The following is a 16,546-nucleotide window of genomic DNA, read 5'->3' as shown; positions in this document are numbered from 1 at the left end:
TGCAGTGCACAGTTGATGAATCCACATTTTATAGATATTTTATTTATTTGTTTATAGATTTTTAAAAGAAAAATGAAGTTAGAAATGATAAATACATAAAAATCTCATTTAGATTAAATATCATAACTTTCTTAATTTTTGTTCAATTTACACTGATTTCTATAAAAATATTTTGCAATTTTAATCATTTGAATAATTGTGTGAGAATTTTCAGGCAAATCCCTTAAATTTTTGACTCTTAGAAAAATATGAAGTGAAAGTAATTACTTTTAGACACCATAGTAATCACTACAGTAAATTAATTCTAAGGGACAGGCAAAAGTAATTACTTTCAGAAATAATAGTGATCACTATAGAGTCAATGACAAGTTCAAACTTGTGCGTGTTTACTATCATGAACGATAGTAAACACTACAGAGAGCTTTAGAATGAAAGACATTGCGCATGTTTACTATTGCAGACAATAGTGATTATGTGCACCCAAAGTAACTACTACCATGCACAAAAGTAATCACTACAGAGAGGAGAAAACCCATGGATGTTGTACGTGTTTACTATCATAAACGTTAATAACTACTATGAAGGATGTCAAGTTTACTATAAATAGATTTTTACCATTTAAGGTTGGGAACTTTTGCAGAACCTTTTACTTTTAGATATTTTAGAGTTTTAGGATACTTTTTCAGAGCCTAAGTCAACCTTGGGTGATAGCCAAAGATTCAACTAAAGGTTTGATTTTCATTTCTTCTTGCTTTTCTTTGAGTTTTTATCTTCATGTCATTAATTTTTATTGATTCTCATCTTGTAATGGTAAAACCCATCCTCATGAAGGGCTAATTTTCTTATAAACCATAGTGAGTTTATATGAATTCTTGAATTCCTAGGCCTTTAATGTTAATATAAACCCCTTTTCTCATGAATTTCTTCTTTACCCAATCTCTTAAACTAAGTTAAGTGTTGAATGAGAGGGTGTTGCTTAATCCTAAGGATTAAAGATTGGAGGCCATTAATTTGCTTAATTTCGTATGAGAATTTAGGATTAATTTTTGCTTGTTTAATTAATCTAATTCAAGGAAAGGCTATGTATTAAATCCTAAGAGGAATTGGGATAGAATCAATTTAGACAAGTTAGGGGTTAATACTTTTTATTGATTAGACTTTGCAATTTAATTTTCTAATTGAGTAGTTTGAACTTGAAATCATAACCCCCGCTTTTTCATTTGCTTTCTGAATACACTACACACCATATGTTTGATATTTAATCACACACCCAATGATTCATAAGAGGACGATCTAGCTTAGTACCCTAGTATTACATTAATTTTGTTTAAATTTTAATGAGGATTAGCAACAAATATTTCGTTCATCAATTGTTCATGGGAAATATAATTTTAGCTTTGAGTACGTTTGAGACAATTGTGGGGTATTAGAGGATTATAAATGTAGCTAATGGTATATATGATATCCCCAATAAAACAATTTTTTAATTCATGTTGTTAAAATCTCATTGCCTAACTATCAAAAATTCATCATGATCTCATAAAAACATCAAGAACACAATGAATAAAAAAGGTGAGTACATATTCCCCATAAATTGTTTCATAAGGAAATATACACTACTAAAGAATAAAAGTAAAACAAGCATTTCCTATATCAAAATACCATCAACTAATTGTTTTTAGTATCTTTCTTTTTTATGGTTTTTTTCATGGAGTAATTAATTATCCATCTTGTAATTTTATGGTTGACTGATTGGGAGTTTTGTGCCCACAATCTAGATAATGCATATGACACATCATCCCTCTTAGGACTGATAGACGATGTTGAGTCGCTATCAAAACAATTAAGTTCTCTCAGGATTTTGTAGTATAGATCTAAACCTAGGTCGATTCACAGAGACATTTTTTCAGTTAAATTCAATTTTAGATTTTCTTTTAAGGAATACAAATAAACTTTTGGGGGGTTTGAAATCTGCAAATTAACTAAATTAAACTACGAACAGAATAAAATTGAGTAAAAACAAATAGAGAAATATCAATCCACAGAATATCAAATGTGTGTAACTCTGGTTATCACAGTATCTAAATATTTTAATCCGAGTTGGAATGTTTACCCAATTCAATTATTAATTCAATCGACTAACCTAATTGAACTAGATCACGAATTAAATCAAATTATCATTTAACCTAACCCAAATTAATTATCAAATTAGAATGTCAATCGAATCCTAATTTGAATTCTACTAACAGAAAAGTTAATCACAATCCCAATCCACAAATTTGACGTTAGAGAAAAAAAGAATAAACTCGTGGCTATTTGACCCAGGACTTAAATTGGAATTATAGCATTTGGATAGAACTGTCAAAAAGCCCAATTGGCCCTAGCCCTAACCCTAGCCCAGGTGGGTTAGGGCCAAAAAGCCCTATGGGCTAAAAAGCTCACTGGGCCAAGGCTTCAAGGGCCAAAATATTTTAACAATTACAAGTTTCTAACTCAAATTTAATTTCATCATTAACTATTAATTATTAGTGTAATAACAGCAAAATAAAACATCAGTCCATCTATAATAATGGTGGAATAAGTTAACAGTAAAATTCAATCTATAACAAAAGAACACCAATCCAACAATAAACAAAAGGATATCAATGCAACTATAAACAAAACTAATTTCAAAGACTCCTTTGTCTTTTCAACACAAATAAGAAGCAGCAAAATACTCAAAGTCAATATACATGATTCATCATTATCCATTGTAGAGCAATGTTGAACACATTAAAATTGTCAAGTGTCAATTTACCTCTGTCATTTTTTCTCTGAAAGAAACAGAAAAAATTTGATAAAGCAATTGGTAAAAAAAAAACTCAATACATTAATTCTTAATAGATTTATACTTCACTTGCTTGTTAGTCTTCGACATCTTGTTGCATACTAGACTCTGTGTTTTTGTCTCATCATTATCTAAAACTCAAAAACAATAAGAATAGAATTATGTTTGTACAAATTATATAATAATTATCAAAGGTGATTAGAATAAATATTACAACTTGGACTTTCAACAAAACCATGCAACCAATTCCTAGTACAAATTAACATTTGTACATTTTCTGGAAGTGTAGAGCTTCTATATTTAGTGAGAACACATCCACCAATGCTAAAAGCAGATTCTGATGCTACTGTAGTGATTGGAATGCTAAGCGCATCTTGTGCTAATATAGAGAGTGTTGAAAATCTCTTTTCATTACTTTTCCAATAATAAAGCACATCAAATTCCTTTCATTCTTGCAGCCATATCCTTTATACATCATCTTCGTTCAATAAATATTCATTCAAAAAGCATTCAATCTTTCAAACTTGCATAAAATATAAGTTTGAAGTCGGATAACAAGAACTAGAAATCATATTTGTAGTCTCGTAAAATGGCTCTAAAAATTCACATAATTTTTCTCCTTTTCTCCATTCCTCATATGATGGATAATATTTATAATTTCTATCAACCACCTAAAGAATATCAAAAGCTTGTTCATACTTGATTGCACTCTTAAGCATTAAGTATGTCGAATTCCACCTGGTAGAAACATCTAATCTTATCCCAATTGTTGTGTCTATTCCAGCATCTTGCACACAATCTTGAAATTTAATCATCCTTCCATCGAATCCTCTTACATATTTAACACTCTCTCTTATTTTAAAGAGTGTTTCATTAGTTACTTTTAGACCTTCTTGTACAATCAAGTTGAGTATATGAGCAAAACAACGCACATGAAAAAATTCTCTATCACATAAACTATTCTGCACACGAAGATGATTTTTTAAAATATCTTGCATATTGTCATTGGCAGAAGCATTATCTAAGGTAATAGAAAAAACTTTTTTTTATCAATTCCCCATTGCTTCAAGCAATCAAATAAAGTGGCTTCTAATTCAACTATAGTGTGAGGTGGTTTCATTCGACAAAAATTTAGAATCTTACTTACTAATCTCCAATTCTCATCAACAAAATGAACAGTTAAACAAATAGAACCCTCACTCGTAAAGTGGCTTCTAATTCAACTCTAGTGTGAGGTGGTTTCATTTGACAAAAATTTAGAATCTTACTTACTAATCTCCAATTCTCATCAACAAAATGAACAATTAAACAAATAGAACCCTCACTCGTAGCTGCTGTCCAAACATCAGAGGTAAGACATACTCTGTTAGGAATATTACACATGACTTCTTTGAGTTTTTCCTTCTCTCTCGTAAGTTTTTTGAACATTTGACACAACAATATTCCTAGAGGGCATTACAACATTAGGATTCACATAATTGATCCACTCTTTGATCATATCATACTCTGCAAAGTTAAAAGGAAGATCATGTTTGATTATGGCTTGTGCAAGAATGTTACGATGAGTCCTTTGGTTAATTTTTCTCGCACCAAAATTTACATCTTGAGTAGGAATTGCATCTACACTTTAACTTTGAATGCTTTTACAAACTGAAACGTGTCGACTTAAATGTGAAGTTCCATAATGATTTTTTGTCTTGGGATTTTTTCCAATAGCATAATCATGGCCATAATATTTGCACACAACTTTTTCAACCCCATCCTTATCTACACCAGTTTTAGTAAAATATTTCCAAACATTTTAAAGGTACTTTCTAGGTGTCTCAACACTTCCAGATAATACAGGAGGAGTTTCAGAAACGACTTCATCATCTATATTTACAGTCTTATTCATAGAATCCATAATATAATGTATAGTTCCAATGCATTGAAAGAAACATAAGATAAAAATTAGAATAAAAAAATTTAATTATTATTTGATAAATATATTAAAACAAAAAATTATTTTATTATAATTTAAAATAGAATAATAAAATTTAAAATTTTTAAATTACAAATGAGTAAAATAATTGTTCTAATTCTGACATTCAGTAAAAAACTTATTGGATAGTTTGATAAGATCTTTTGCTTGTATTTCTTGTGATTTTGAATCTATTCAAACCAACATAGAATAACAAAAACTCAGCAAATTGAACAACAAAATCAAGCAGAAGGCAAAAAGATAAAATTCAAATAAAGTTATTATTATGACAAGTCAAATTAATATGATTTGAGCCTTAAAGAATGAAATAACACAAAGTATTCAAGTAATTTACAAATATAATACTTTAAAACGTACTGAAACAGTGCTCTCAAATGATCATTCACCAGATGGAAAATGTTGCAGGTATATGAGGTCTTTTTAGTATCTTTTACAATTTTTAACAACGTCTCCAAGCTTCTGCCATTGGCAGCATCACCATCCATATGTCTATGGCCAATTTTTGGCTGCCATTTATCATTGACAATACTGAACGAGAACATGGCAACATTCAGTTTCACGTATTTCATTTAGTCATAGGCAACCCAGAACCAAAAACTCGGATGTCAAGTCAAATCTCTCCTTCTCCACACCCTTAAAAAAATTTAACTTAGCCCCAAAATAATAAACTAGCAACAACCCACCCAGTATCAGTATATTCACTTAAAAACACTAATCACCACAAAGTGTTGTTCACAATCTAACACTAGCAAGTGCACTAGAATTGCAGCAAGTAATGAGTAAATTTAAGATCCAAATATCGTCTCCACAGGGAATTTAGATTTCAAGTACCACTTCACAGAATTATAACCATTTGAGCCATACGAATTTTAGAAAGAGAATTGTAACATATAATAGCAGTAAACCAGCACAATACAGAGAATTAACTTGCAGAAAAATAGAGTATAACAATGTGATGAATTGAGATGGGAATGAAGAATAGTTAGGGATTTACTTCACAAGAATATCAATATTAATTCAATTATGCCTCTGAACATTCAAGAACTTGGTTAATTGACAATCAGTTTTGCATAGCAATAGCCAAAGGTTAATTCCTTAACTCATTGACCCTAACAAGCAACTAAACCACCCTAATCCCTTAGGTGAAGTTCAATTTCAAGTTGCATTAAGACTTAGAACCTTAAGATTGCAGAATTAGGTCTCCTTATCCCTAAGAAATCCCCAACTTCTGATTGCTAACTCAGATCGGAGAAGCAAATCCAACTTCCATTGGTAATTGTTCCTCTAAGATGAATCAAATGAATTTCCATTCATAGATTGCAAGAAAAACAGAATTCACAATTCAATTAATCCAAGAACTCAAAATCCAGAAGCAAGAGTCAAATCAATACATCAATTCGAGTTCCATAAACCCTAACTACAAGAAAACTACTCAGACATGGGAGAAGAGAAAGACAAAGAAGAAGAAGAAGAAGAAAAACTCCAAGAAGTCATGGCCGGAAGCTCCAATCCGATTCCTCTTTGTGGAAGCTTCAAGACTTGACCCCAATCTTCTCTCTCAATCTCTCTCAACGAGATCTAACAAAAAAATGGAAAAATAAAACTGAACTCCAAAAAATCTGCACATTTCTGTTATTTATAGAATTTCCCAGATTTGCGCGTTATCACTTTTATGAGAAATAGTAGCCACGCAGAAGGTTTATGGTTGCGCGTTAACACTTTTATGAGAAAAAGTAACCACGTGCAACTTTCCTGATATTGAAGGCTCTCTGGAACTATCACTCTTGCTGATAAAAGTGACTACGCAGAGCTCAAGTGGTTGCGCGTGATCACTCTTATGAATAAAAATGATTACGCACAACTCGCCAGGTTGAAAGCTCTCTGAAACGTTCACTTTCGCTGATAATAGTGGTAACACCTAGGCTTTCTTCTTCTTTGAACTCTAGAGTGATCATTTTTACTGACAATAGTGATCACGCCCAGTCTGCACTTTCTTGGTCTTGTGTTTTTGGAGTCCAGACTTGCTTCTTTCTTCTTCCTTGTCATCAAGCCTCCATTTCCATGATCCTTGCTCAATTTATTCCTTCAAAAACAAGATTAAAAACTTAATTTCTAAGCAAAATTTCTACAATTGCTAAGATAACTACATATGTAAACAAACTTCAATTCCTTCTCTTTTTTTCTGAGTTTTTCTGCTTTCTTCATATATTTTTCTTATTAATTGTGTTAGAATTATGCTAAAATATCAGTAAAAATATGGATTCATCACTACCCCAAACTTGAATTTTTGCTTGTCCTCAAGCAAATCAAACTAAACCAAGGGTAATTCTTCCAATTTTCAAAAAACCAATTCACAAACTGCTATATCAGAATTTTCCAGTTTATAATTCTGTGTTTTCTGCATAATTTTGATTTAAGATGTTCTTCCAATTACTCCGCATGGCAATCACAATGCATTCCTCAAGTTTTAAGCAATATTTGCTATCTAAGTGAATATATATCAGCCAAGTTCATATGAGAAACATTAAAAATCATGATCACTTCTCACTGGACAGTGTTTCCCTCATTGCTCAACAGTGTTTAGGTACTGTTTTCTCTCTATAATCATCAATTCAGCTGCACTATACCGTATGCTTGCCCAATTTCTCCATCTTCTCTTCTTAATACAGTTAATTACACATCCAGAGGGCTTTTTACAGGTTATAGCATGGCTTAGGTTAAGGCAGATACTGAACAAAATAAGAAGCAATTTGCAATTTAAAAAAAAATCAGAGGCATTTTGAGTGAATGACTTCAAAACTAATCTGGTTTTGCCTCATTTCTCCTTAACTTCCTCAATATTGCAGCAAACACTTTGTTTTTGTGCAGCAGAATTGTCATGTTGATTTTTCTTTCCTTGCTTTTCTGAGTTTAAGAATTGTCGCCTTCTCGCTGCAGCGACACGCCCTCTCGCCACAGCGAAAAACTCAGAAGAAACTGACTCTGGTTTCTGCAGAATCTCGCTTCAGCGAGACCCTCTCGCTTCAGCGAGACTGCACCCAGAAATGCAGCTCAGACTGTAGCTCTCTCGCTACAGCGAGAAGCCGACAGTCGCATGCCTTTTTTCCTAGGACCTCTCGTTCCAGCAAGAATCCCCTCGCTGCAGCGAGAAAGCCCTACACCAGAACTTATGCTACTCATCTCATTTCAAATTCAGCCACTACCCAAAAAAAAAAAATATATATATATATATATACATATACATCCACATCAACTCAACACACAGCACATTCAATTATAACTCAACAATCAATGCAATAAGACAAGGTAAATACATTCAAGTCATATCATTTCCAACACATTCAAACCAAGGCATTACAAGTTCTCCATCTTTATTTCTTATTCCTTTGTTTTCTCTTTCTCAAGAATTTTTTACCTTATCATTTTAAGTAGATCTAAATCTTTCGGGTTGTATTCTTTATCCAAACATTGAATCTATCTCTTTAGAACTCACGAAAAGCGCAATCTTAGAAACCCATTCTAGGTAAGGGGAGTTTACGCGAGATAACCTTTATTATTCACTTGAGTGTCTTTATATTTGTACATAATTTCGTTTTAGCTAAGAAGGAGCTGATGTATGAATAAACATTAGGGTAGAATCCAAAGTACGTATGGTTGAGGAGATTTTCTATTGTTGATGAATGACATAAAGTTGGCTATGTGTGGAAAAAATGTTTGAAATTGTGATGTAATGTGCTGAAAATAGTTGAAATGCCATAACATGATATGTTGAAAATGTTTGATATATATATATATATATATATATATATATATATATATATATATAACTATGTTGTATCATGCTGATTTTATCATTCTAGAGCCAAGTTATATGTTTAGATTGTAACACCCTCAATTTTGTTGCCCTGGTATGGAAAAATAGGAATTTTGATGCAGGGTATTTTGCTTTAGCAAGATATCTCTTGCTGTAGTAAGAAAGAGCGTCCAGAATCAAGCTCTCTAACACTCTCTCACTGTAGCGAGACGTGACTAAGGTTGACCCAACTAATATTTTTGCAGGAGCGAGGAGATTCTCGCTGCAGTGAAAATGATAGACAACAAGGGAAAAATGATGCCTGATTTTTTTGCTGTAGTGAGAGACAGAGTTGTAGCAAAAATGTCACAAGTGGAGAGGTATTTAAGGGACCTCAGCTTCTAAACTTTCATTATTTCTCCTCAAAACAGTTTTCTCTCTCATTCTCTCTGTTCTCTCACCTTCTCTTTTCAAAGAAAATCCTTCTATACCTCAAATCTCTTCTCAATCCGACTTAGTTTCTTGAAGCTTGGTTTTCCAACTTAGTTCTTATTTCTCGATTTTCTCTTATCTAAAGTTTTATAATTTGTAATACTCAAGAGAACCTTAACCTTCAAGCTGATATCTTCTCTCAGAACTTTGTACGTCTCCCTTTGGACCTTTAGGTAAAACTCAGGTTGAGAGACCCATATCCAGGTAAGGGAAGTAGACCCTAAACCCTAACTCCTTTTTGGCATTTTTGTTTGAAAACACTAAGATTTTCTGTTAGAACCCTAGAATCTTAATGTTTTCTTAAAATCTAAAGTGCAGGAATAGAGAGCTTGACATAAAAAACCCATGATTACTTTCAAAACTATCTAAATACAAAATTGTAGCAAAAGCTCTAAATAAAACCATTTTTGAAGAATATTATAATTTTACGAGCGAACATTGTTTAAAAGTAGTTAAGGTTACTATTTGATATATATATATATATATATATATATATATATATATATATATATATTAATAATGGACTTACAATGAATATTGGATTATGCTAGACCTTAGAATATACGACTTTATTATTAGTGAGAAAGTGTGTATATTGGACTGTACGATTGGACTAAATGCAGAGGTGTCCGACCTTTAGCACATTGTATTAGTATATTTGGTTGATGAATTCATATTTTATTGAATTCATCAACCAAATATACCAATATAATGTGCCAAAGGTAAATAAGATGAAAATCTCATTTAGGTCAAATATCATAGGTTTATTAATTTTTTTATTAATTTTCACTGAATTATATAGATATATTTTGAAATTTTGATCATTTGAATAATTGTGCAAGAATTTTCAGACTTATTCTATGAATTTTTTGGCTTTTGAGAAAATTAGAGGTGAAAGTGACCACTTTCAGAAGTGATAGTGACCACTACAACAAGCTAATTCCAAAGGGCAGACCAAAATGACTATTTTCAGAAGAAATAGTGGACACTACAGAAGCCTAGAATGTTGCAGACTTGTGCGTAGCTACTATCGCAAACGATAGTAGACACTACATCGAGTTTTAATTGACGCATAGCTCCGCTACATGTGTAGCTACTATCACTTGCAATAGTGACTACTACAGAAAGAGTGCAAAGGCCTAGGAGCTGCGCGTGGCTACTATCATGTATAATAATAGCAACTATAGAGGACATCTACATCACTATAAATAAATTTTTAGAAATTGAGGTAAGGATATCTTTTAACACTTTAGATTTCTTACCAAATTAGGACACTTTGTAGAGCTTATGTCAGCCTTGGGTGACAGCCAAGGGTTTAACCTAGGGTTTGATTTTCATTTTCTTTTTACTTCTTTCTGATTTTTGCATTGATATTGTTGATTTCTCTTCACTTTCATTTTGTAATTGTGAGACTTATCCTTATGGAGGGCTAAACCTTTTGTAATCCTTAGTGAGTTCACTTAGATTTTTGAATTCTTGAGTTTTGAATGTTAATATAAATCCTTTTCTATCCAGAATTTCTTCTTCCTAGTCTCTTGAATTGAATTAATGGTTGAATGAGGGGGATATTACTTAATTAACCCTAATTCATTTTAGTGAGATTTTAAACTTGAATTGCTTAATTTTGGATTTATTTCTAAAGTTGCTTAATCTTGGAGAGAAAGATTGGAGTCCATTGAATTACTTAATTTCGTATGAGAATTTAAAGTTGATTTTTGCTTGTTAAATTAACCTAATTCTAGAGAAGAGGAAGTGTATTAAATCTTGGGAGGAATATGGATAGAATCTACATGAATGAACTAGGAGTTACTACATTTTATTGATTGAACTTTATAACTTTGCTTCTTACTCTTTGCATTGAATTTGGAATCACACAAAACTTCCTCATTTATTTGTTTTCATAGTCAATGTTTTCAACATGTTTGATGCATATTCTCAACCAATGTCATCAGAGACAATCTAGGCTTCCATCCTAGACTACGTTAATTTTTCTGCATATTTTGATGAGGATTAGTAACAAAATCTTTATGCAAATCAAGCGATCATCATTGGTGTGAAATTATTTATGATATTTCCATGTTAGATGATATGTAAATATGGATGTTGAATGATAGCTAAGGTGTGTTGAAATTGGTAGATTTATTTTAATGATGAAAAATGTTTGAATATTCTTGAATAAAAAAAGAGTATTATGTACAAAAGTGAATGATATAAATGACAGGAGAAATTATGAGATGTGTGATCATAATGCGTGAGTCATAACAGATTGAGAGATGTGATTATGATACAGGTATTGTGGTACATTAAAAGGTGTACTCATAATACATATATTGTAATACATTAAGTTATATGATCAAGACTCATGTATTATTATGAAAAAGAATGAGAATATTTGAGAAATGTTGAGAAAGAGAAAAATATAAGAAATGTTAAGAATAAGTATAGATAGTCACAGAGATACATTGAAGGTGTAGAAGATGGAGGTGATTGTGAAAATCTGGAGGAAATGAGGGTGGTAGATGCTTTTCCATAATTGCACAAAATTAATGGAAATAGAGAGAAAAGTCACCACACACCTCACACTTATTTTCTGACCTAAATTCCTAACTACACCTTTACTAAAAGGGGTCATGTCGGCACACGTGTATTTGTTTTGCTGTAGCTAACCAGCAGTTATCTATGCTATGAAGTCCTCAAGAGATCCCAGGGGCAATGAATATGAAAGTGTGATGAATATGAAATGATACAGAAATTGTGTGATCATAATACATGCATTATAACATTAATTAATATTGTTATGGTATATGTGTTGTAATATATTGATGGGTGTGATTAAGACACATGTATTGTGATATATTGATTGATGTGATATAATATATATATTATGATATACAATCAGTGTAGAAATGTGATGGATTTAGTATATGTGCTTAGCTACAATTTTTTTGAGAAATGTAATTATTCAATTATGAATTTGTATTTTGAGCTCTACCTTGAGTAGTTTTTGTACATGTGTATATTCAAAACTTTATTAGAATGGCCTTTTGAGGTTAACTCCGCTGTAATGTTGAATTTTTATTTCTCCATTACTCGTGTTAAGTTAAATTGCAATCCTTTTAAATGCTTAAGATTCATGCAGCCTTTAAGTGAAAAGTATGTCATAGATCTTTTTCAAAAAACAGGTTGTGACATATTGCAGTACACATTCCAATGCATGATGGAATGCTTAAGTGCTAGTTACGATAGTTTAGCATGGTTTTCCTACCTACAACACAAGTTAGCTAGACTTGATTTCTTGTCAAAACTTGAATACTACACTATCTCCATTGGTAATAACTTAACCAATCACTTTTTTGCGTACACTTGTACATAACATTATTCAACCATTTTGTTATATAATTTATCAACAAATCATTTTTGTACAATCCTCAATTTAAGAGAACTAATTTAGTGCACATCATACTACATAATCCCCTTATACATGAGAAATATTCATCATCATGACCTTAGTCATTTTTGCGAAATTTCAATATGTACCTCTTACTTGAAAAATTCATAACTCATGAATTTATAGTTCAAAAATCATAGAACTAGCTTTGTTGGTTGTTTTGAATGTTTACTTTCAATATATATATACACACACTAATACCATATTTTGACTCTATTTTTAACATAAGGTCACAAAATATCACCTTCTAACACTAGTTTTAGTAAATAATTCTATTTAATTATTTAATTTCAAATTTAGTGAAACTAATTTGTATTTACCCATAAATCATTTCTTTATTCAAATAACATGTCTTTGACGTAAGATTCTTACTATAATTCAAATAATTCTCTTGAATACTACATAATATTTTGAAACAAAATTGATAAAATTCGTAAGGGGTTTGAATAGCTTGGAAAATTGTACAAATATATGAATATATTTGATAAAGATTAGCAAGTTTTAAAACTTTGCCTGTATAAAAATCTTATTCTTTGTGAAGTAAAAATTTATTTTCATAACTCGAATTTATCATTAAAATAAAGACTAAGATTCTATGTGATATATATATATATATATATATATATATATATATATAAAATTCAAATTTACAATTAAAAAAATACTATTACATTTATCAAAATAAACTAATCCTAACATAGCGTTCTTTTCCACAATCCTTTACAAGTGTGATCCTAAAACAGATCAATCTTCTTTATTTCTTCATTTTCATTACTCGAAAAATATTAGTAAAGGTGAGTATCCTTTACCCCACTAACTTTTATTTAAGTAAAATAGTTGAAATAATATAAAAAGTATCATCTCATATAACATGCATCAAGATGGAAATGATTTATAAATAATTCTAAGCAGATATAATCATTCACACACATCATTTCACAATCAATCACATATTTTTCATCAAATAAGAGTACTCTAGATACTCATGAGCCCTTAAATCTCTGCCAACATACTTTTTCTAGTTATAATGGACTTACGCCAGCAAAGATAGTCGTTGTCAGCTACCACACATGAATACGTGTACTTTATTAGACATTCATAACAAAGGTATAGTTAGGAGTTTAGGTCAGGGAAATGTGTGTGAGGCCAATGAATGCTTTCGCTACCAATTGTGTACACATAAGCTATTAGCATTCATCACCATCATTTATCCCAAATTTCTCAAATCGCCTCCAAACTTTATAGCCCCAGTGTATCTATGAACTATCCATACGAAACTCAACAGTGCCAGATCAAAATCATACTACTTTCATCAATCAATATTTTTCTAATACATGTGTTACAATCACACTAATCAATGTACTACAACATATATGTTATAATCTCAACTGTCGATGTATTACAACACATATCGTAATCGCACCAATTGGTGTTTTTGTGACACATATATTAGTTACTCCTTCCTTTTCCTACACTTTCTTAGCATTTTTCACATGCCACACCTTTTATCAGCATTTCTTCATTCATCAATTTTCACTAATAACATATTTTTCTTCATCTCTTTCTCATCATTCTATTAAATGAAACATGTTTAATATTTCATACACCTAGACTTACTTTAGTTCACATATTCATGACTAAACACGTTTCATCATTCAAACAGCCAAACAACTTTCTTCAATCATGCTAGATCAATAAATCATATATCATTATACAATAAAATGAAACATGTCTTAAAAGTACACACGTTCAGACTTAACCCAATTCACATAATATAATATCTTTTATTATTCAAGACAGTCAAACTATTTATATCAGTTACACCCGACAATCAAACTTCTCAGTCCAACATACAATTATAAAACAGAAAACATATCAACACAAACCCAATACAATGGCCTGAAGATCAAACACCTCCAGACTCAGATCAGTGGCACATTTCATAAATAATTTGTCGTAGATCACACTCTCTCAATCTTAATAAAAATCTTCTATCCTTAGATTTAATCTTTTTCCTAGCACACTTATTATTCTTAATAATAATTCACCACAAAACTGTTCATGCATAATAATCATTAATAAAGTTGTAGAACTTTTTAAAAATTGTTTTACTTCAAAATTATTACTATGGAACTCTACTCAAGTAGTAATAAAATACATATACGTTTTATATGTCCATAAGTCCATTTTTGCGCTGTAAACTTTAAGAAAACATTATAGATCCACCATCCTAAGCAAGAGAATTTAAATTTCTAATCCAAAAACATGTAAATATGAGGTTTAGGATCAACTCATTTTACCTAGAGATGGATTTCTAAGACTAAGTCCTTCGTGAGCTCTAGAGAGAAACTTCACTTTTTGACTAGAGTTCTTCCTAATATTACAGAGTAAAGTATTTATTATAAAAAGAGAGAACAGAGAAATAGGAGTGAGATGGAACAGTTAAACTTTAGAACTTACTTGAATTATAGTGGAATAGTCATTCGAGTTTAGATCTAAGAGAGTTTCAGGGTTTTAGAAGGTTTTCTCTAAGAAGGGATGAAGAGAAAACAGAGAAAGAGGTGAGAATAGTTTCTTGGTTTGAGATATGTGTTTTTAAATGGCAAAAACCACTTAAATACCCATTTTCTTGAGGATTCTCGTTTGAGCTAGAAAACTAGACAAAAACTGCTACTTTTCTAGTGATATTTTTGCTTCAGAGAGAGTATTTTCACTGGAGCAAACACACGACAGATAGCTATCCATTTCTGTTGCAAATTTTGAGCAAGAGTATAATGAAAAAATCTAATTCATTATCACTTAAGCTAAAAGGAATATTCTCTTGTGCTAAAAAGAATATTCTCTATATTTTTAAGAAAATTCTTCCATTTTGAAAACAAGAAAACAAAAATGAAAAATTAGGGTGTTACATTTGAATTTTATTTTAGAATAATTGTTGCTACCAATACAAATTACAATTTAACCCCTATGCTTTACTTATTTGTAAGAAATGTTCTTTTCATTAAAGACTTCCCAAATTTCAGCTCAATCACTTATGTTCTTATTTTTCCTTTGACTGTCCTACGTATAAGGGTCAGGGTTTTTTTTAGTCCATTTTGTTTAAAATTTTGTACTCTCCTAACTTTATTGTTTAAAATATTCCTTTCAAACTAATTTTTACAAACCACTTAAGAAGTATAAAAAATTGATGTCCACGATTCACTTAATTCTAAGTTTATTTTTACTTACTAGTTTGTTTAATAAGTTCTAAAAATTTAGTTATTCTTAGTTATTATTTCTAAATATTACTTTTGGTTCAAATCTAAAGTATTGCAATCCCCAGTCCCATACTTAAAAGCAAATTTCCACAATAAAATTGACATCAATTACAATCATATTACCCGAAAATGTACAATTTTAGAAGAATCTGTAAAAAAAATTACTTAGTTGCACAAAATAAAAGAAATAATTTCAAGACAATGTAACACCCTAATTTTAATTTACATTTTCTTGTTTTCAAAATGGAAGAGTTTTCTAAAAAAAATTTCTTGAAAAAAAAGGAATATTCCTTTAGCTTAGGAGAATATTCCTTTCACTCAAGCGAGAATGGATCAGATTTTCTTAATAGTATTCTCGTTCAAGCAAAAATTTACGACAGAAATGGGTAGTTCTCTACTGTATTTTTTTCAAGTGAAAATACTCTTGTTCAAGCAAAAATATTAGCAAAAGAGTAGCAATTTTTGTCTTATTTTCTCGCTTAAGCGAGAATGGGCTCAATCAAGCGAGAATTCGTGAGTTGTGAAGGGTATTTAAGGGATTTTGACTCTAAAACTTCTTTTGTAATATAAGAAACCTCTCACTCACTTCTTTCTCTGTTCTCCCATTTCTTTTACTCAGAGAAAACCCTATCAAGCTCCAAACTCTTTTCAAATCTGAGCCTAGATTTCTTTTTCTCTTAACCCCAAGTAAGTTCCTTGGAGCTCAATGCTTTAATCTCATTCTATATTTCTCTATTTTCTCTTTTCT

The sequence above is a fragment of the Abrus precatorius genome, unplaced genomic scaffold (assembly GCF_003935025.1).
Source record: "Abrus precatorius isolate BTA unplaced genomic scaffold, Abrus_2018 Scaffold2, whole genome shotgun sequence".
NCBI classification, from domain to species: domain Eukaryota; kingdom Viridiplantae; phylum Streptophyta; class Magnoliopsida; order Fabales; family Fabaceae; genus Abrus; species Abrus precatorius.
Note: the sequence above shows the minus strand (reverse complement) of the source record.